The sequence below is a fragment of the Eublepharis macularius genome, chromosome 3, assembly GCF_028583425.1.
Source record: "Eublepharis macularius isolate TG4126 chromosome 3, MPM_Emac_v1.0, whole genome shotgun sequence".
NCBI classification, from domain to species: domain Eukaryota; kingdom Metazoa; phylum Chordata; class Lepidosauria; order Squamata; family Eublepharidae; genus Eublepharis; species Eublepharis macularius.
The window spans coordinates 140,168,573-140,192,079 of record NC_072792.1 but is presented as its reverse complement, the minus strand read 5'-3'; positions in this window follow the sequence as shown (position 1 = coordinate 140,192,079).

Genomic DNA, 23,507 nt, shown 5'->3' with positions numbered 1-23,507 from the left:
TGAGAAACAGCTTTGAACATTATGACAAGATATAGCTGAAATCGAGGAGGAGATTGATCGGTATTGGCTGCATACCCCTAGTAGTTGAAAGGAATCAAGATCGCCTAAGGTATTCAAGCTTTCCACTTTGCAGAGCTGCAGGACCTCAGGGAACTGCCTATGTCTATGCCCCCTTTCCTACTAATGACTTGCATAATTGGAAAAGGGAAATGCCCTCCCTATGGGAGGATAGTGAAAAGGTGCAAGGGGAATTCACCACCATATTTGAAGGACACTAGCCAACATGGCTGGATTGTCAGCAGTTGTTAAATACACTCCTTACCCCAGAGGAAAAACAATTGGTGATTGAGAAGGCTCGCCAAATACATGAAACTGAACTGCAGGGAATGGAGGACAATGCAATTGGGGTAGATGTAGCTGTTCCACGGACAGATCCTAAATGGGGACACACAATGACTGAAGACCATGAACTAATTATAGGGCTGCACTCTTGAAGGGAATAAAGAACACAGTCCCTAAGTGAGTAAATGTTAATAAGTTATATGAGATACAGCAGAAAAAGACTGAAGACCCCTCTGAATTTTTGGGACGGTTAATGGATGCATTTAAGAAATGGGCTAACAGTTTGAACTGGGTCACATATTTAAATGACAAGGAAGGGAGTTACGTTTAGGCCTTGGATTTTTAAAAAAAATTATACTGTATTTCTGTAGGGAATAAATAGTAAGCTTTAGGATGATGCACTGTGTGATGTATATTTGTTGCAAAAGGAAATCTGACCTGAGGGGCTGAAAATAAGTTCATATGAGTGCAGTTAGTAGCACAAAAAGCAAGATCAAGATGATGTTTGGGATTAAGTGGGCCAAACTAGTTAACTATGGATGATCTTTGAATAGTTCCTCTGTTATCATTTAAACTTGAAATTGTAGGCATGCAGAGTTGCAGATGGGACCAAGTCTGCAGCATAGGGGAAGGAAGAGTATCATTGTTCCCATACCCTAAAATGAAAACATAAGAACCAGGTTATGGGTAGGATTAGGTTCATTAATAGGTGATTTTCATATTTCAGAATTGACTTTTTCGTGTGGGCTACTCCAGGGGAAGCTAAGCTGTTTGACAGAATTGCTATACTTTTACCCTGGCTGTGCCAAATTGTGTCAGGCCTCCTGTCCTCCACTCATGATGTTGCCAGTCAGCAGCTGGCATTTGGTGGAAAATGGGGGGAACATGGGGGTACTGTTGCAGCATCTTCTATGGTCTTATCATAGTATTTCTGGTGAAGCGTAGAGCATTGTATCAATGCAAAGACATCATTTCTAGATTTGCCTCAGAAGAAACATTACTTGTGTGTGTGTTTGTTATGTGCCATCAAGTCACCTCTGACCTATGGCGACCCTATGGATGACAGACCTCCAAAACATCCTATAATTAACAGACTTGCTCATATCTTGCAAACTGGAGGACATCACTTCTTTTATTGAGTCAAGCCATCTCATTTTATATCTTCTTCTTTTCCTACTGCCTTCTACTTTTGTTAGCATTATTGACTTTCCCAAAGAATTTTGTCTTCTCATAATGTGACCAAAGTACGATAGCCTCAGTTTTGTCATTTTAGTTTCTAGGGAGAATTCAGGCTTGATTTGATCTAGTATCCACTTATTTGTCTTTTTGGCTGTCTATGGTATCCGCAGAACTCTCCTCCAGCACCACATTTCAAATGAATCAATTTTCTTCCTGTCAGTTTCTTCACGGTCCAACTTTCACATCCATACATGGTAATGGGGAATACTATTGTTTGGATTATCTTTATCTTGGTTCCCAGAGAGACATCTTTATCTTTAAGGATCTTATCTAGCTCCCTCACAGCTGCTCTTCCAAGTCTCAATTTCCTTCTGATTTTTTCATTGCAGTCCCCTTGTTGCTTGAGCCAAAGAATAAAAAATCTTGGACAATTTTAATTTCCTCATTGTCAACTTTAAAATTATGCAACTCCTCAGTAGTAATTACTTTTGTCTTCTTGGTGTTCAGATGTAATCCTGCTTTAGTGCTTTCTCCTTTAACCTTCATCAGTAGTTGTTTCAAGTCTTCACTATTTTCTGCCAGTAACGTGGTATCATCTGCGTATCTCAAATTGTTAATTTTCCTTCCACCAATTTTTACTCCAGCTTCTTCTAGCTATAATCCATCTTTCCTTATGATATGCTCTGCATAGAGGTTAAACAGGTAGGGAGATAATATGTTTCCTTGTCTGACGCCTTTGCCAATTGGAAACCATTCTGTTTCTCCATATTCTGTCCTAACAGTAGCCTCTGGACCAGAGTACAGGTTGCACATCAAAACAATCAGATGTTGTGGCACCCTCATTTCTTTTAACACTATCCATAGCTTTTCATGATCCACACAATCAAAAGTTTTGCTGTAATCTATAAAACACATGCTGATTTTCTTCTGAAATTCCCTGATGAGTTCCATTAACCATAGTAAATTTGTGATGTGACCTCTGGTGCCTCTTCCTTTACTGAATCCAGCTCAAACATCTGGCATTTCTTATTCCATGAATGGTAAGAGTCTTTGCTGTAGAATCTTGAGTGTCACTTTGCTTGCATGGGAAATTAATGCAATAGTCCAATAGCTGCTGCAATCTTCGGCATCCCCTCTTTTGGCATTAGAATGTAGACTGAGCATTTCCAATCTGTGGGCCATTGTTTTGTTTTCCATATTTGTTGACAGATTCTTGTTAAGATTTTGATGGATTCCATTTCTGTAGCTTGAAATAGCTCTGTTGGTATTCCATCTACTCCATGTGCTTTGTTTCTCCCAACTACTTTGAGTGAACTTTTACTTTACTTTCTAGTATTTCTGGTTCTTCATCAAAGGACTCTTCTTCAAAAATATCTATCATCTATTCTTGTGGTACAGATCTCTTGTACTTCCTTTTTTGTTGTTCTCTTCTATTTTTTTGCGCTGGATATTATAATAGATTTCTTTGTCTCCACTTGTAGATTGCTGATTGCCCCCCCCCGGTCAAAATAAAAGGCAGACACAAAGCTTGGGAATAAAATTGGGCCAATTTATTAATTTCAACATAAACTGTCGATACGGTAAGGGATCTAACTAACTAGTGGTACAGGTCAAGCCCTGGGGTCACCCCCAAAGTGAATGACTGGGATGTGAGGCAGCATCAGGCCACTACTTGCCTGAGCGGTGCAAGCCTGTGTGAGCCTGTAAGGAAAGGGCTGTGCCCTGTTATTCAAGGTCAACACCCTCCAGGAGAATGACAGTACATGAGGCGGAAGTCCACACCTCCCCTCAAAGCATCAGGCCACTACTTGCCTGGGCGAAAGCCTGTGTGAGCCTGTAAGGAAGGGGCCATTCACCCCCCCGGTGAATGACTGGGATGTGAAGCAGAGGTCCTCACCTCCCCTCGGAACATCAGGGCACTACATGCCTGGGTGGTGCAAGCCTCCACGAGCCTGTAAGGAAAGTGAGCCAAGGTCATCAACCCCCAGGTGAATGACCAGGATGTGAGGCAAAGATCTACACCTACCCTTGAGGCATCAGGCCACACTTGACTGGGCGGTGCAAGCCTGCATGAACCTGTAGGGAAAGGGGACATGCCCTGTGAGATGCTGTGAGGCAGAGGACCGCAACTCCCTTAGACAATATACTACAGCCGTTTGTAAGGAAGATACCAACCTACATTAAAGATATGACTATGTTCATCAATTTTATTGAAGAGCTGAGGGTGCCGAGGGACACCTTCCTGATGACCCTAGATGTACAGGCATTATACACCTCGATTCCTCATTCAGAAGCCAGGAGAGTCATTGAAAGTGTATTATTAAATAGACAAACAGATGATCCCCCAACCCCTTTTCTCTTAAATCTGCTGGATATTATTTTGGAGAGGAATTATTTCCGCTTTGGACAACAATTTTTTTACCAAATCAAGGGAGTTGCCATGGGTAGTTCAGCAGCTCCCTGCATTGCCAATTTATTTATGGCTGATTTGGAAGAACGGCTTATTTTGAATCCAGCCAATAATCCATTTTTCGAACACATCATCATCATGAAGAGATTCATTGATGACATTTTCCTCATAATGAGGGGGCGGGACTATGCTAATGACTTTGTGAACTGGTTAAATCAAATGGATAATAATATAAAATTTACATATGAGGGACATGAACAGTGTATATCATTCTTAGATGTGATAGTATATAAAATGTCAGATACTAGTTTAGGAGTCAGACCTTATAAAAAACCTACTGACCGGTCAGCTTATCTCAACTATTCATCTTTTCACAGACGTAACCTTAAAAATAATATCCCCTATGGCCAATTCCTTCGTTTGAAGCGCAATTCCACTAGTAGTATAGATTTTGAGCGGGAAGCAAGGGATATGTGTGGAGCGTTTACATCTAGGGGCTACCCGAGGGATGTTGTGAATAGTGCCCTGAAACGAGCTGAAATTAGGTCACGGCAAGACCTTTTGCATCCTCAGAACACACAGAGACATGAAGATTGAGGCATAGCATGGGGATTAGAGTTTTCACATCTAGCGGGAGATATAGCCAGTACTATTAGGAGGCACTGGCATATCATCAAAGATGTGCCTGGATGTGATATACCTCTGAGGGTTCAGACGTACTAAAAGTCTCCGAGATTTGTTAGTGCACTCTGATTTTAGACCAGTAGTAAAACAACCACATTTGCCTTTGGGACATCATACATGCGGGCACTGCAATGTTTGTGCCCTGAGTGTACCACTTGAATCTATAAAACATCCCACAACAGGTAGACCACTCTATTCTAAATCATTTTCCACGTGCTCTACACCACGAGTGGTATATATAATCCAATGCCCCTGCCCTTTGGTATATGTGGGAAGCACAAAGCGACCAGTAAAAGTGAGAATAAGAGAACATCTTTCCAAGATCCTCACAGGAAACCTGGAAGCCCCTTTAGTGGATCATTTTGCTAAAAATCATAACAATGAAAGGGATCTAAGATACTCTGCTTTAGAAGTGGTGCAATTTGATTATAATGACAATAGGAGGCTATTACAGAGTGAAGCCAAATGGATTTTCAGAATGAACTGTACAACCCCATATGGATTAAACAGTGAAATCAATTTTGCAGTATTTTTGTAATTAACAGATTTATTGAGGTATGGTACCTTTAAGAGAAGTGAATGCAGGCATGTAGCCAGGATTACAAAAAGAGCTCGTTACTACAGACAAGCACCTGCTGTAAATTAGCGTTGATTGGAGTTGGAAAGTTTCTATCTGGAGAGTGTGACTAGGACTATTCTGTGCATGTAAGTATGTTATGCAATGTATGTAAGAATTTTATACAAGGTTTTACACTGTGTGTAAGGAATACTATACAATGTTCAATATACTAAGCAAGGGTGGTTTATATTTCTTAATGCTTTTATGTTAGAGAGGAGGCCAGGATGAAGGGAAACCGAAACGAGCAACTCTAAGCTGGTGGGCTCGTTGCCACCTACCTGGAGATCCAGAGGGATCCTATCAGGCTCTTCTGACATTGCTGTGTTTGAACACTTACCTTATACTGACCATCCTGTTGGCATCACCACATATTTGGAGTGTGAGGACACAAGGAAGAATCATTCCAAGAACTGTCATTACTCCAGCAAATTTGTATAGGAAGTTATAGAATTATCATTGTCTCTTTGCAGCCATTATGGGACATATGTGTGTATTTATGTAATTGTATATGTACACATTGTAAATATCTGACTGATTGTATATCTTTTATTCACATGGTGAGCAAGACACGAATAATAATCTTTTGAGTAAATAATTTATTGATTTATTGGGTTCCTAGGGCATCTTGCCCTTGGTGGTAATTGGCTCAAATAGGGGTCGCCAAGAAACTCTCTATCAGGTGCCATCACTCTATAGGCAAAATTAACCCTCGCAATGGCCAGAACTTGTAGAGCCCTCATTTGCAAAAAATAGCTGAAGTGCTCAAAGGCCACTAAAAGAAAGAGCACTCCCTTCGAAGAGCCCTGTCTGTAAGATATTGCCCTTATGCTATTGCCCTATGAAGGGAAACCCAATGTCACAAAATCTTTGAGATGAACTGGTGAGTGAAAGGCAGGCTCGATGTCACATTTTACCATTTAATTGCAGACCCCACATCACTGAGCCACCTTGACTGCTGGTCAAAGGATCTATATGCGGGAAAAGGGGGGCATCAAAAGGGGGGGCAGCACCCTGCCCTCCGCACACTCCCTTGTTATTTTGTACCAGGACCCTGAACAGGGATCCGACATCCATGTGAAACTCACTAGCAAATAAAGGGGGATCCTGGCACCTGGAATATGCAGCCAGCAACCACTAAGAACCTTCAGATTTATGGGACAGGTCCCTTCTTTAGTTTGTTGTTGTTGGGACCACTGCTCAGCTTCCCACCAGGTCTACATCCATGCCCCTGACGTTTGCCAGCCATGAAGGTGTGGGGGGAGGGCACCTCAGATTGGGTGTTCATGGCCAGATCAAAAAAATTTCCTAACACTACTCCTTGTGAGGTGAACTCCCAACAAAGCATCCAGGGCTGAATGGACTGCACCACCGGGGACACAGACAGCAGCCCTATGAACAAGGTGACCGCTGTCAAAGCGATCCCCCGTGTTGGTAATGCAGGAGACATCACCTGCAGCCCAAGCTGCTAGTGTATCCTGTTGCAGGGTAAGCCAGGCATGAAGTCGACCCCCACGCACTGAATTCTTTGTCACTGCAACTATGCAGCACTAGCTAAGTCGTGCCCTTTATATTATATCCAGGTACCGAACAAAAAGGGGGGAGACAGCCAGGAAGCCATAGAGCCCGTTAAGGTCTAACCCTTGACTCATTGCCATGTCAGAGTGACTAAAGCTGACCGTGTGTGCGGACTGGCAACCTGCCTGCTTCATGGCTGCAGCCACGAAGGCCACTGTCCCGACTAGCTCAGGCCCTGAGATGTGCTAGCCTGGGTTCTGCCTGAGTGTAAAGCACCAAACATGTAGAAACAGAGGATGAACCCAGGGCACCCACAGCCATGCATATGCCCTCTGTGTTTTAGTGTGCTTACCATCACTGCTATAAGGCAGGCCTCTTCAGGCCAGCATGGATGATCTGAAGCCACATAGTCATCAGCACTGTCTGTCACCGATTCGGTTTCGTTTTCCCGGCCATGTTGGACGATTCTCTCCGCAGGTCCGGGAGGAAGCGCCCGAGCAGCCTGACTGGGTGGTTGGCCTGCGAGGGTTAACCCCCAGGACTCCCAGTGAGGGGGTCAGGGTCTGGAGCACCGCGGGAAGAGCCCCCTGAAGTCGATGCAGGGGGTAAATTGCCTGTTTGCTCCTACGGAGGCCGGCAGACTTGTGCAGCACATCGCTTGCTGATGGGCCTTGGAGAACGGCAACAAGCAGATTTAAGGTGAAAACCCGGAAGTAAGCGAATCCCTTCTGTTATTCTAAGCGTATGCGAAGGATTGGTGGGAGTTGAAGCTAAGAAGGTTCGGATATCTTCCCCTTCATTGAGTTTTGGAACTTAGTTGGCAGACTCCCCCCCCCCCCTAAGATGGCGATGAAAAAGCAGAGCCCTGCTCTGGGCAAATCTGTTTCGGCTGCTTTGCCAGGGAAAGGAGAGTCTCTTGAAGAGGTGGTTAAGCGGTCAGTCGTTGAAGCTATGAAGCCCTTTGTTGAAAAGCTAAATGAAATCGGTCAAAGGGTTGGTTCAATTGAAAACGAGGTGAAAACCATTAAAGACGTAGCGTCTGGGGAAGAGCAGTCTTCTCGGGAAAACGCAGTACTCATGAAAGCAACAAACAAAGAAGTAAAGCTTTTGGAGAATCAATTGATACAAGTGGTTACAAGTGGATCATGCTCAGACGGTATCGTGTCTTCAGAATGTGAAGGAGGAGGAGAGTGAAAACTTAAAGGATTTGGTGTCGGAACTTTTGGCGTCATTCGCAAAGGCAACTAAAGAAGAATTAAAAAGCGATATTCTGGAAGTCCGCCGGACATCTTCAAAATATGCAACGAAGCGTTAGCTGCCTCACAAGATTATTATTGACTTTTCATCTAAGAAGACTCGGGACACCATCTTATATAATTCGTACAATGTGGATTTGGACTTTCTGGGTAACAAGGTTAAGATATTGAAGGACGTTCCATTTTTAGCTCGGAAAAGAAGATTCAAATATAAAAGGTTTGCAGCTCTTCTGAGGAAGCGTGAAATAAAATACAAATGGTTATTTCCGGAAGGCATCTGGTTCAGTTATAAAGACCAAGCCTACAAGATAACATCAGAAGCACAGCTGAGGGACTTTGTGTTTAATCATCAAGAGTTTCAGCAAGGAGAAGATTTAGGACCTGAAGGGGAGAATGGGGAGGAGGGAGTGAGCGCAGCTACTGTAGCTGTTCAGAGAGAGCTGCGACCAAGACGCGGGGGAGGGGGGGGGAAGAAGACCTGATCCTGACTGTAGTACGTACTTTATAAGATCTACCAATCTAATAGCATATTAGAAAGTTTAACTTTAAATAAATGTATTATGACGGGAATGCAATGTAGATGTAGTGTGTGTTTTTTATATGTTGTTTCTTTCCTTTCCCCCTGTTCCCTTTTTCCCTTCTTTGTAGTTTTTGTGGCTAGTAATTAAAAATAAAATTCTATCTATCTATCTATCTATCTATCTATCTATCTATCTATCTATCTATCTATCTATCTATCTATCTATCTATCTATCTATCTATCTATCTATCTATCTATCTATCTATCTATCTATCTAAGCACTATCTGTCACCGGGGCTATGCCCCCATCACCTTCACTTCTGAATCATCTGGCATACAATCCCTCCTTCTGCTGGCTCCACAGCAAGCATCTGGGTCCATCGCTGCACCTTCCACCGCTGGCATGTCCCTTTCCTCATGCTTGCCTGTGGCAGAAGGTCCCTCTAGAGCAGAAAATCTTGTTAACACTTCCCAGAGGACAGAGCAGCTGACTCCAGCTTCTTGGGCCAACCTGATCCTGGCCTTGAGACCCCTTTGGACTGTACACAGGTGTCTAGAACGGCAGATAGTTAGTGAATTGAATGCACCTGGGCTGTGCCGAGATTAGGTGGTTCCTCCTCCTCGTTAAGATAAAGGGTTGGCGTGGGCGGGGAGGAGTTAGTTGGTCGACGCCAAGGACAAGCTTTGTACTCATCTAGTGCTAGCCAAGTTAGATTTGGGTTTTCTTCTCCTTTTGTAATTTATTGCCATTGCTGTTGCTTTTAGTGTGGCTTTATTTGATTTAATAAATAACTATTTTGCCTAAAGCTCGAGTGTCTGGCTGCTGTGTGCAGGGTCCTCCAGGCTAAGAACCCAGAGACTCCTGGCGGGTCTTGTGTGAAGCAGGTGAAATTACTCCTCTAAGTGCTTCTTGGAACCTGGGTGGCTGTTAGCAGCACCCAGCACGGAGCCAGAGGGGCACCTGCTCTTTACATGGTGGCAGCGGAAAAGTCTGGGTGAGAATCTTGGCGCAGTAGCAGTATTCTTGCTAAGGCTTTAGTTTATGAGCACAGCATTGGCAGGTTTGTTATTTTGCTAGATAGGATGAGTCTGGATAGAAAGCTCGAGCAGGCTGAGGAGTCTCCATTGGAAGATGAAACCGGAGGCCAGCCCTTGTTTGGAGAAGTCCTATGTTCTGGAAGAGATCCCTGGTGGCAGGATCAAGTTACAGTGGGTGAGACCCTGAGGGGACGACAGGACCAGGATGGATCTTTAAGGAACGGGCAGGACTCAGTGCAGCAGCAGCTTTGTGCCCTTATGACCCAAGTGTTGGCACAGAACGCTCAGCAATTGGCATTGTTACAGACTCAAGTTACTGCAGAACAACAGAATTGTTGGGCACGTATGAGATTCCCAGAATATCAAAAGGGAGAAGACATCAGTGCTTTTTTTCATCATTTTGAGGCAGTAGCTCAAGATGTGGGCTTGCCTGAAGATCAGTATATGGGAATTTTGAGACGATCCTTACGAGGAGAAATATTGGAACTGATGGCGGGCTTAACGGTCCAGCAATCCAGAGACTATTGCTATTTTAAAATCTTGGCCTTACAGCACTTTGGTAAGTCCAGTGAACAACTGCGGAGAAGTTTTAGGAACGCTACTCCCCAGTATAAAGAAACATATGCCTTGTTTGCTAATAGACTGCAGAGAATGGCCATTAAGTGGGAAGAGTCTGTTAATGCCCGCACCTTTGATGATTTACTTGATCTGATGTTGAAGGAGCAAATCTATCAAGTTGTACCATCAGAGTATGCTGTGCTTGCAAGAGCTCAGAGACCAAGAACAGTGGCAGAGCTGGCTCAGCTTCTGGACGAAATTGCAGCTGCTAGCCAAGTTTCTGCCGAGTGTAAGCCACCGACTTTTAGGCAAGCAGCTTCTACACCCCCAATCTCTCTCCCTAGGAGAGGCAGAGAGGGTGAGTCCAATTATAAATCAGTTCCGACTCCCAAGCCTCGAGCTCTGCTTTCTCCTGAAACAGTAAGAAGGGAACGGAAGAGTGGGGAGGGGCAGATGTCAAGGGGAGGGGCAATACAAGATATTATATGTTATCATTGTAAACGGCCGGGACATGTGCGTTCTCGCTGCCTTGAGTTGCAGCCGAGACCAGAGCCAAGGCAGCCAAGAGTGCACATTGTTTCTAGTGGGACACAGAGAGCCATGCCCCCACAGGACTATGTACTTGAGGAAGATTGGGATGTACAAGGAAGAGAAGAGGTGGATACTACAGACTCTGTTGCCTCTCCTGACAAAGCATCTCAGTTACAACTCGTGAGTAGTCAGGTGTCCTTGGGAGGGAATTGGCCAGTTCAGGCTATTCAGACAAGGAGAGACCAGAGCCAGCCCCAAGCTGCCTTACAGGATGAGAGGGATAAGATTTATATGAGGAGGATTCAATTGGCTAATCTTCCTAAGCGGGACATTTCAGTTTACATCAGCCAGAATCAAGCAGACTGGTGTGATGCTAAAAGACTGGTGTATGTCCAAGTTCAAGATCAGATTACTGTGCCCTCCTTCCTTGATTCTGGGGCTGACCTGAGTTCTCTGTCAGAACATCTATTCCATACTTTGGAATTGCAAGCAGATGGTAAAGTGGATATTTATACCTATGATGGGCAGGCCCAAGAGCAGCTGGTCACATTTGCCAAAATAGCCATTGGGGATTGGGAAGAAAGAGTCCCCTTGTTAGTACACCAGTCAGATGATCCTGAATTTTTGCTTGGAATGGATGTACAATATAAAATCCACTGTGCAAGGCTTCAAAAAGCCCAGCAACTTCCAGTAACCACCAGAAGTAAAGAGAGGGCTGCTTTAATTAGTTCAGAAGAGCAGCTGGAGCTGAGCCTCCCAGCAACGCCTTTAGGCAGCAGCCGGCAGAAAATGAGTGAGGAAGCCCCCACCTCAGGAATTTCCCCACTAGCTTCATCTCCTAACGAGGGGGAGTGCGGAGGGGAGGCTCCAGCCGCGGCAAAAGGGAAAAGGGAACTTTTTTCCTGTGAAGGAAGTGAAAGCATAGCAGACCTTGATTCTTCACCTGAGGAATTTAAACAGCAGCAGTTGATTTGTTCAGCTCTGCAGAAGTGTCGAGAATTAGCACACGATACAAATCAGCCTATGAATAGCCCAGGGGACAGTAAAATCTTCTGGGAAAATGGATTACTCTATAGAGAGTTTATACCAAAGAAAGAAGGAGTGGACTTAGTGCCCAGTAAGCAATTAGTGGTCCCACAATGTTTTTGGCAGGAAATTCTGAAAGCAGCTCATGACTTACCCCTTGGGGGACATCAAGGATATCGGCGTACCTTAGCAAGGGTTAGTGCAGTGTTTTACTGGCCTGGAGTTGCAAAGACTGTTAAGGACTACGTGCTTAGTTGCCCGGTATGTCAGCAGGTGGGCCACAATAAAGATCACGCAAAGGCACCTCTTCAGAGGGTACCAATTATTCCTGAGCCCTTTGCTGAGATTCAAGTGGATGTCCAAGGACCATTCCCAGTCTCACGGGCAGGTAAAAGATTTATTTTAGTTATAGTGGAATTGGCTGGAGTAAGGCAAAATCTTTCAGCAGCATATCATCCTCAGTCCCATGGCTCAGCTGAACGTTGGGGGGGAACTCTTGTCCGCATGATAAAGGCATTTTGCCATGGAAAACAAGGTACATGGGACCAAAACTTACAGTTGTTGGTCTCTGCATACAGAGAGGCCCCTCATCCATCGTTAGGGGGCCTGTCACCAAACGAGGTAATGTTTGGTAGAAAGATTGCAGGACTGATGCATCTGATACGTCAAAAGTGGGAGGGTGTAACAACCCTTGATCAATCAAAATCTGTTACCCAGTTTTTTGTTAATTTGCAAGAGAACTTAAAGCGAGTCCAAGCAATAGCTTTAGAGGCTTTGGAAGAAGCTCGAGGGAGGAATAAAGCCTATTTTGATAGGACAGCTAAGGTTAGAACCTTGCAGAAGGGGGACTTAGCATTGATTCTAACTCCTGGAATTCCTGGGAAGTTGGATCTTCAATGGGAGGGCCCTTATGAAGTTGTGGAGTGCTGTGAGGATAACAATTATAAGATTTGTGACCCAGTTAAAGGCACCTTACTGTCTCATATAAACCGTCTGAAGAAATTTGTGCCAAGGACTGCTAAACAGTTCTCAGTAGCAACCTGGCCTGAGCAGGATTTTGAAATCCCTGACCTACTGGGTGACTGTGGGAGGCCTGATGGCATAGCTCAGTTGCCTATGGGAGAAAACTTGTCTGTTCAGCAAAAAGAGCAGCTGATGATGTTGTTGAAAGACTATCAATTATTGTTTACTAACAAGCCTGGCAGGACACATTTGATTGAGCATGATTTGGACACTGGAGATGCTGAACCAGTAAGGAGCCCTATGCATCCGATCAGGGGGCCCCTGCGGCAAGTTGTGGAAAAGGAAATGCAGCAAATGTTAGAGATGGGAGTTATTGAGCCAACTTCATCCCAGTGGTCTTCTAATCTCGTAGTGCCAAAGAAAAGGCTCAATGAAACAGATCCCTTGCAATACTGCCTGTGTGTGGATTATAGGAAGCTGAATAAGCTGTGCAAAATGGATCAGTATCCATCACCTAATGTTGAGGAGACTTTGGAGAGACTGGCCCATGCTAAATACATCTCCACTGTGGATCTTACAAGTGGTTATTGGCAGTTGCCGCTTTCTGAAAGTGCTAAAGAGAAGACTGCATTTTCTTGTTTCCTCGGACAGTTTCGTTTTACAGTCTTGCCCTTTGGAGTCTGCACAGCTAGCAAGGTGTTCCAAAGGTTGATGGATCAAGTCTTATCTGGACTAACATTTGCAGTGAGTTTTCAAGATGATATTGCAGTGATTAGTTCCACTTGGGAGGAACACCTGAGACACTTGGATATGGTGCTCCAGAGGATCCAGCAAGCAGGACTTACTGTAAAGCCCCCAAAATGTCAACTTGCCAGTAGTAGCGTGCTATATCTGGGACATCAAATAGGGGGTGGGAAAATAGCACCCCATAAAGCAAAGGTTGATGCCATAATGAACTGGCCTTCACCTATCACTAAAAAACAAGTCCAGAGTTTTTTAGGTGCTGCTGGGTTTTATCGTCGCTTTATTCCCAACTATAGTGATCTGGCAGCTCCTTTAACTGACTTGTGTAAGAAAGACGTTCCAATCAGAATTCGGTGGACACCTGCTTGCCAACAAGCATTTGAGGCCATTAAACAATATCTAGCACATGCCCCTGTATTAAAACCTCCTGACTACACTGAACCCTTTATTGTGAGAACTGATGCCTCAAGGAATGGGTTAGGTGTGATGTTGCTGCAGAAGGGCTCAGATGATTGTCTTCATCCTGTAGTGTACCTCAGTCGTAAACTTCTACCCAGAGAAAAGAGATACATTGTGGGCGAAATTGAGGCATTGGCCTTAACCTGGGGAATTAATAAATTGAGAACATATCTAAGGGGAACTCATTTCCATCTAGAGACAGATCATAATCCCCTTACATTCATCCACAGGATGAAGGAGACAAATTCCAGGGTGATGAGGTGGGCCTTAAGCTTGCAAGACTTCTCCTTTGATGTAATACACATCAAGGGGAAAGATAACATTTTAGCTGATGCTTTGTCCAGGTGTCATGAAGAAGATAAGTAAGGCTGTAGTGAGCAGTGTAACTTGTATGATGCAGTGAGGTGTTATATCTGTAATTTATTTGAACCTTGGTGTATACAAGTGTACGTTTGTTATGCTGTTGCTAAAACTTGTTATTTTTGACTAACAGGCTGTGTAACCAGTATATAGAATTGTCATCTGTTATATGCTGACTGTAAGACCCTTGGATGATACCCTACTCAAGTGAATTCTCCACCATGTCCTGTATAGCCTTGTTGGAGAATTGGGGGGGATGTCTAGAACGGCAGATAGTTAGTGAACTGAATGCACCTGGGCTGTGCCGAGATTAGGTGGTTCCTCCTCCTCGTTAAGATAAAGGGTTGGCGTGGGCGGGGAGGAGTTAGTTGGTCGACGCCAAGGACAAGTTTTGTACTCATCTGTTGGTTAGTGCTAGCCAAGTTAGATTTGGGTTTTCTTTTCCTTTTGTAATTTATTGCCATTGCTGTTGCTTTTAGTGTGGCTTTATTTGATTTAATAAATAACTATTTTGCCTAAAGCTCGAGTGTCTGGCTGCTGTGTGCAGGGTCCTCCAGGCTAAGAACCCAGAGACTCCTGGCGGGTCTTGTGTGAAGCAGGTGAAATTACTCCTCTAAGTGCTTCTTGGAACCTGGGTGGCTGTTAGCAGCACCCAGCACGGAGCCAGAGGGGCACCTGCTCTTTACAACAGGCTGCAATGCAATCCAGTATACCACGTCTACTAGATAAGGTTGCCAGCTTCAAATTGTGAAATTCCTGGAGACTTTTTGGGGGGGGGGGGAGCCTGGAGAGGGTGTGGCCTGAGGTGGGGAGAGACCTCAGCAGGGTATAATGGAATAGAGTTCACCCTCCAAAGCAGCCATTCTCCCCAGGGGAAGTGAGCCCTGCGGCCTGGAGATTAGTTGTAATTCTGGGAGATATCCAGCCACCACCTGGGGTAGGCAACTCTCCTACTAAAGGACTCCTCCTATCAGAGGAGGACATCACTGGCACAGCACTTTCAGGGGCTTGCCTCTTTGACGGCTGTTTGCCTTTGGACTTTCTTTGGCCTTTCTTGGGCGGCATGGTTAAATTGGGCACAGAAGTAAAATGGCCACCTATGGGGTGAGCCACAAAATTGCTGCCCACCACACAAAATGGCTGCTGTCCAATAAGATGCCCTAAACATAGATGGCTGTCCCGGGCATCACATAATAGCCACTGATAACCTCACCTCTGTAGTTGCCCTAATAAAAGATGGCCACCACCCCACATTACCAGGTCTAGCCTTTCTCAAGTAACAAGGCATGCTAAGGTCAGAAGGCCTGCCATCCTATCTGCAAGAGCCTATCCCAAGCCCCTGAATTGTAAATGGGGAGGGGGGGAGGAAAAGCCCAGACAGGGAGGGGGGCCACCAGCATCCACCTGTTAGGCCTGTGACAATAGTATATGAAGCAATCCACCCCTCAGATGGCTGCAGTTCACCCTTGTGGCCTACAGCAAAGCCTATTGCTGCAGCTGCTGGAAGAACTCCCTTCCTACAAAGTGGAAAAAGGGGGGAGGGGAGAGGAGCCTTGTAGGCCAGAGGCCTACAGGGGCTGGGCCTCACCCTGCTTTAGCCTTCTTGACTGATAGACAACAAGCCCCAAATGTAAATAAGAAGGAAAAATAATCTCTGCCAAACCACTGAGCCTGGCGCTGGGCCCTGGCTCTCATCCTGGAATTTGAAGGTAGCAAGCTGGAGTTGAAGGTAGCAAGCAGGGGGATAGCACAGCTTCTCTAAGGCAGCTACTCCTGTCTAGACCTGAGGGCCTTCAATAAAACCAGCCTCAGAGGATCTCAGCTTGAAGTGCACTCTGTTCAAGCCAAGCAACAAAGAAAACTGTGTGCTGGGGAAGGGCAGAGCAGACAAATATTCCTTTGGCTCCGCCCATCCAGCAAAGCCCTTGGATGTCTAGTAAATGCCCAAATGCCTTTCCTTCATCCAGGGCTGCAAATGTGGCCCCCATCCAAGCTGCAGTGCTGCCAACCAGGTTTTCTCAGTCATCCATTTAGGCTTCTCCTTTTTTTTGGCTACGGGAATAGTCTTTGCACATTCTTCCTTGATAATATCTCTGGTTTCAGCCCATAGTTCTTTTGGTTCATGGACTTCTGGTTTGGGATCCATGCAGGTCTAACGCAGCTCAGGGAGCTGAGCTGTCCGAGTCGCTGTTTGTAGGGCTGGAGGGGTGCAAACAGCCCGCATCCCCCTGTTCTCAGGCGGAGAACAGGCAAGTATGCTCGAGACCTTGAGGGCACGTTGATCTCGGGTGTGAGGGGGGTTCTACGTAATGAGCCCCCACCCACCCTTGAGGTCCCTCCTGAAGAGAGGTTGCTGAGATCTCTGCAGTGGCTTTGGAGTCAAATTCTTGGCATAAGACCTACATGCCCAAGCTTCAGCAAACCAAGAAGGGAACCTGAATCGATTGGATAATCAAAGCAGTGATTACAACCCAAGAGAAACATCTAAGAAGGTAAAGATTGCTATCTCTCACTACGGGACTGATTACAATAAGAAATAAAGTGATTAAAAGATTTAGAAAACTGCAAAAGACTTGATATATAACTGAGAAAACTCCGGCAAATAAATTAATAAAAAGTGACATTGTAAAGTAAAGTTAGAGCGGAAAAACGATTATTGTTTACATACCTGTGGCCAGAGAGAGATAGTGGACTGTGAGAAACTTTTAATATCGCGAGAACTGCTGTGAAACAGAGAGGAACAGGAAGTGCGTCAGAACCACAAAGAGTTCGGCGAGAAGCGGCTTGTGAGCAGCGGAAGTGGAACGTCGCCATTTTTGAAGAGGGCAAAGCTGCGGCTTCATTGAAAACGGAAGTAGGCCATCTTAGACAAGGGTAAGGGCGCTTGCCTCAAAACAAAACCATAGAGAAAAGACGCCCGACATTTTGGACTGCGTAAATATCAGGTTTTATAAAGTAACTTAAATTTTGACTTTTAAAAATAAAGGAAAGCAATAAAATCACGCCACGGAGTTAAGGAAAAGAGCAGACTCATGGGAGCAAAGCAGAGCTAGCCCCACGATATCGAAGGAGTGGCAAATGGCATTGGAAAATTTGGACAAAAAAGTCTCGGAAGGGAATAAAGAGCTCAAAGACATGATGCAAGAGATGGCAAAAAATTTGAAAGACTTTAAAGAGGCACTTAAATCGGAGATGGTAGAGCTAGCGAAGAATATGGATCAGGTTCAAAAAGAAATGCAAGTTACGCAGCAGAGAGTTAACGCAGTAGAAAAGGCGGCTGATACTTTGGCAGATGTCCAGAGAATGGAGCTGAGTGGCGTGAAGGGAAGAATGGCCGTAGCTGAATGTAAACAAATGGAAAGTCAACTGAGATTTCGTGGAATTCCGGAAGCTTTGGAAAAATCAGCCCAAGAGCAGATTACAGAAATTTTGGCGGTATACCTGGGAAAAGAAGAAGAGGAGATCGCAGCGCTTCTGGACGTGGCATATAAAATTAACTCAAAATTTGCAGCTCAAAGGAAATTACCAAGAGATATGATTGTGCAATTTACAACTAGAAAGACAAGTGAGTCAATTGTGAGTAAACAATTTCAGGACCCATTTGAGGTTGATGAGAAAGTGGTGAGAATCATGAAAGAACTCCCCAGATCGGTGTTGTCGGAGAGGAAGAAGTATAGAGAGCTGGTCCAGATGTTAAAAGACATGAAAATCAGATATAGATGGGAAATACCTGAAAGACTGGCTTTCGAATTCAATGGTGCAAGGAAAATCATCAGATCTGGTCAGGAGATGGAAAGGTTTATTAGGGACAATGAAAAAGACTTACCAAAAGGAGCTAAAATTTGATCATGGAGTGCAAAATTATATCTTGGAATGTAAATGGACTAAATTCACCTTTTAAACGTAAGACTATTTTCCACTAGCTCTTAAAACAAAAATGTAACATAGTGTGTTTGCAAGAGACACATATAAAAAAACAGGAAGTGAAATATTTGAAACTTGCAAAACTTGGAAATGAATTTGTAGCAGCCTCCAAAAAGAAAAAGAGAGGAGTTGTATTATATATAAAGGAGGAGCTACAGCCAAAATTGGTCTTAAGGGATACAGAAGCTAGATACATTGCAGTGGAAATAATTTGGAATTCTAAGAAGACCTTGGTGATTGGGATCTATGCGCCCAATGGGGCAAAACAAGATTTTTTCAAGGATTTACAGGAACAACTAGATGAATTGACTTATGATCAATTAATTTTGGCAGGTGACTTCAATGAGTTACAAATTTGGAAGAAGACAAAAAATCTAAAAGTGCACAGAAAAAGAGAGGACTTTTGCCAAAATCGTTTTTTGTTATTAAGGAACAAGAAAGTCTGGAAGATGTGTGGAGGAGACAAAATCCGAAACACAAACAATATACATTTTACTCTGCAAGACATTTTACACTATCAAGAATTGACATGATCTGGGCCTCCAAAGAATTGGTGGTATGGACTAGAGATGTGGAGATAATGCCTAAGGTAGGCTCAGATCACAACCCAGTTATGTGGAGATTTGGGGAAAAGAAAAAGAAAAGAGGATGGAGGATAAATGAAGACTTGCTGCAAACGGAAGAAAATATGGCGTTGTTATGAAGAGAGACCAAGTTTTTTATACAGTGCAACTTGAATAAGGATGTACCAACTAACAAGGTATGGGACACATGTATAGCTGTTATTAGAGGAATGCTAATGGATCTGAATGCAAGAGCTAGGAGGAGTAGGGAAGAAAAGAGACTTGAAATTATGGAAAAAATTAAAGCCAAAGAGATACAACTTTAAAAAAGGCCAGGGAAAAAGAAAACATTTCAGGATATGAAAATCCTGCAGGAACAGTTGATGGCAATGAACAATAGAGAATTGGAGTGGAATCTAAAAAAAATGAAACAGAAGTCGTTTGAAGGTGCAAATAAGCCTGGGAAATATTTAGCGTGGCAATTAAAAAAAAGGGGAGAAGAAAATCATAACTAAGATCCGAGAGGAGGACAAAATATTGGCAGATCAATCAGCCATTAGTAGAGCCTTTTTTAAATTTATGCAAAGCTGTATCAAAAGAAAGAGGTGAACAGAGATTCAATAGCGAAATATTTGGAGAAAGTGAAGCTTCCAGTAATCTTAGAGGAATGGAAAGAGAAGTTAAATAGGGAAGTGACAGAGGAAGAAATCAAAGAAGCTATACAATCAACAAAATTAGGGAAAGCACCGGGACCAGATGGAATAACAGCAAAGTTCTATAGAATGATGGCCAATGAGCTGACACCGTTTCTAAGTGAGGCAATTAATGGGATATTACAAGGTCAGAAGATTCCTGATTCATGGAATGAAGCTAATATATCATTGATTCCAAAAGATGGACAGGATCTGACTAACATTAAGAATCATCGGCCAATTTCATTGCTGAATAATGACTATAAAATATTTGCGAAAATTATGGCGGAAATATTAAAGGGATGGATGTCGAAATTTATTGCAGAAGAACAAGCTGGATTCTTACCTAACAGGCAAATTAAGGACAATTTAAGGACAGTAATAAACACTATTGAATACTATGATAAGCACTGTGATGGGGAAGTTTGTTTCTTCTTTGTAGACGCGTAAAAAGCATTTGACAACTTGAATTAGGATTTTATGTTTGCCATTATGGAAAAGCTGCAAATGGGAGAAAAGTTCATACAAGCAGTTAAAGAAATTTATAAAGACCAATGTGCAGCAATTGTAGTTAATGATGACCTGACCAAAACATTGAAAATAAGTAAAGGTACAAGACAAGGTTGCCCACTGTCTCCTTTGTTGTTCATTTTGATTTTGGAAATTTTGCTGATTCAAATTCGAGAGGACGATACAAATCGTGGCATAAAAATAAAGGAATTTTCCTACAAATTCTGGGCATTTGCGGACGATGTAATGTTGATAGTGGAAGATCCAATAGACAATATGCCAAAAATAATGGATAAAATAAAGGAATTCGGTGATTTGGCGGGATTTTATGTGAATAAAAAGAAGTCAAAGATATTGTGTAAGAATATGACGAAGCAAAAACAGCAAGAATTAATTGACATTACAGACTGTGAGGTAACTATCAAAGTGAAATATTTAGGAATTGAGCTGACTGCAAAAAGTATAGATTTATTTAAAAATAATTACGAGAAACTGTGGCAACAGATAGAAAGAGACTTGATAAAATGGAATAAATTAAATTTGTCATGGTTGGGAAGAATAGCAGCAGTGAAGATGAATGTGTTACCACGTGTGATGTTTCTGCTTCAAACTATTCCAATTATTCGAGACTTCAAACAATTTGACAAATGGCAAAGAAAAATTTCAGACTTTGTTTGGGCAGGCAGGAAACCCCGAGTAAAAATGAAAGTATTACAAGATTCGAAAGAAAGAGGGGGGCTGCAACTGCCAAACATAAGATTATATTACGAAGCAATTTGTCTGACATGGTTAAAAGATTGGATAACACTAAAAGACCGTAAACTGCTGGCTTTGGAGGGGCATAAAAAATTGTTTGGATGGCATGCCTATTTGTGGTATGATAAAGTTAAAGCGGACTCTATGTTTTTGCACCACTATATTAGAAGAAGCCTTTTCACAATCTGGAAGAAATATAAGAATTATATGGAAAGTGGTACCCCGTCATGGGTGGTACCATATGAAGTAATAGACCCAAGAGCTGTTTATAATGAACAACAATGTTTAACTTACAAAGAGATAATGTCGATGGAATATAGAATACTTAAGCTAAAGATACAAGAAGAGTTATCTCCTCACTATGGATGGTTTCAATATAGGCAAATCAGGGATCTTTATAACTCGGACTGTTTAAAGGGAGGAATTAGACTGGAAAACCTGGACCTAGAAGAAGTGATTTTACAAGAAGGGAAAAAGGACATCTCAAAAATATACAAAATACTTTTAAAATGGTATACGGAAGACGAGACAGTTAAAGTCCAGATGGTGAAATGGGCAATAAATTTTCACAAAGAAATAACAATGGAATCATGGGAATATTTGTGGAAGAACACTTTGAAGATTTCAACTTGTACCAACATCAAAGAGAACGTTTATAAAATGATGTATAGGTGGTATTTAACGCCTAAGAAGATTGTGCTTGGAAATACAAATATGTCAGACAAATGCTGGAAATGTAAAAAGCATGAAGGATCATTGTATCATATGTGGTGGACTTGTGAGGTAGCCAAGCAATACTGGGGAGATATAATTAAAATAATTAATGAAGTGTTGCAAGTTCAAATAAATAAGAACCCAGAATTGCTGCTACTGAATTTGGGAATGGAGGATGTTCCAAAGCAGTGTAGGACATTGCTATTTTACATGATTACAGCAGCAAGACTTTTGTATGCGCAGAAATGGAAAGTACAAGAAATACCAACTATAGAAGATTGGATTTACAAATTGTTGTACATGGCAGAAATGGATAAAATGACAAGAAAACTGAAAGAACTTGACCCAGGAGAATACATTGCAGACTGGGAGAAGTTGAAACAATATTTAGAAAAAAAATGGGATGTGAAAGGAGAACTGTGGCAGTTTGAGAATTACTAATATGTGATTTTACTTAGGGGAGAGAGAAGTAACTTTACCACTAATGGGGAAATTTAGTTATTAATTAATCTAAGATAATATCAGTAATAAGGAGATTGTATTAAAAATAGACAGTTTAAACAGTGAAATGTAGACTGATATATGAGAAAATTGGAGATATAGAATAACTTGAATATGCTTAGAACAAGTGATATAATATATATAAGCTAATATTAGTAACAAGGAGATTGTAGTAAAAATAGACAGTTTAAACAGTGAAATTTAGACTGATATATGAGAAAATTGGAGATATAGAATAATTTGAATATGCTTAGAATAAATGACATAATATGTATAAGATTTAGAAAATTATAGTTAAGAGTAATTTAAGCAATAAAATGGATTGGGGGTTGGAAAGCTGTTGGAAGTCAATAAGGAGGGGGGAAAGGGGGGGCTGATATAAGTTTGATAAGTCGGGGAATTTGTATAATTAATAATATTTCATGTACTCACCAATAATTTTTTTTTTATAAAGTTCTTTTGGTTCATGATCAATTAAACTTAGTATTGCAAATCTGTTCCTTACCTGGACTTTGAAATCTTCAGGAATATTCTCTAGATTGTATTTTGGTAGTATGATTCTTTTAGTGTTTCTTTTCAGTTGTTTTTTTTTTAAATTTTTGAAATTAGCAATTCATGATCTGTACCGCACTCAACTCCTGGTCTTGTTTTCGCAGACAGTATAGAACTTCTCCATCTTCTCCTTCCAATTATGTATTCTATTTGGTTCCTGTATTGGTTACCCAGTGATTTTCACATATACAATTGTCTTTTCAGTTGCCTGAAGGATATGTTAGCAATGAACGGTTGTTGGCTTCACAAAATTCTATGAGTCGCTCTCCTGCTTCATTTCGTGACCCTAGTCCAGATTTTCCCACAGTGTTTGATTCTGCTTTGTCTCCTACTTTTGCATTCCAATCACCTATGATTATCAGAATATCTTGTTTAGGTATGTGATCAATTTCTTCTCGGACACTTGTGTAAAAGTTTTCAATTTCTTCCTCCTCAGCATCTGTATTTGAGGCACTGGATGATGGTTATGTTAACAGGCTTTCCCTGAAGTCTGATTGATATTACTCAGTCAGATTTTGTGTTGTAGCTCTTGACTGCTTGTGCTATGTCTCGCCTCAGTATTAGGGCAACACCACTTCTTTTGAGTTTGTCATTTCTCCAGTAAAACACTTTGTGGTTTTCTGACTGAAAATGCCCTGAGTTAGTCCACATTAGTTCCCTCACATCCAGGATTGCAATATTTAAACATTCCATTTCTTGTTTTACTATTTCTAGCTTTCTTGGCTGCATATTTCTCACGTTCCATGTTCCTATCGTGTGTGTTGCACAGCTTTGGATGTTCTATTTGCATCTGTTCATGTCCACAACTGGACATCCTTTTGGCTTTAATCCAGTCCCATAGTTAAGAATAGTGCTATTTGTACTTGTCCTCGGTTCTCCAGACTAAAGTCTGAGCTCTTAATCACTACACCAAACTGGCTGTCCTCCACCAGTCTCAGTTTCCACTACTGCTGCTTCCCAGTAGCTAAACTTCAAGGATTCTTCCGCTCCCATCACCATTGGAACATTCAATTCTCTTCTACCGTTGTGACCGTTGATTCTCGAAGGGGGTGGATACATCTTAGTCTGGTGTCTCAGCTTTGACCATTCCA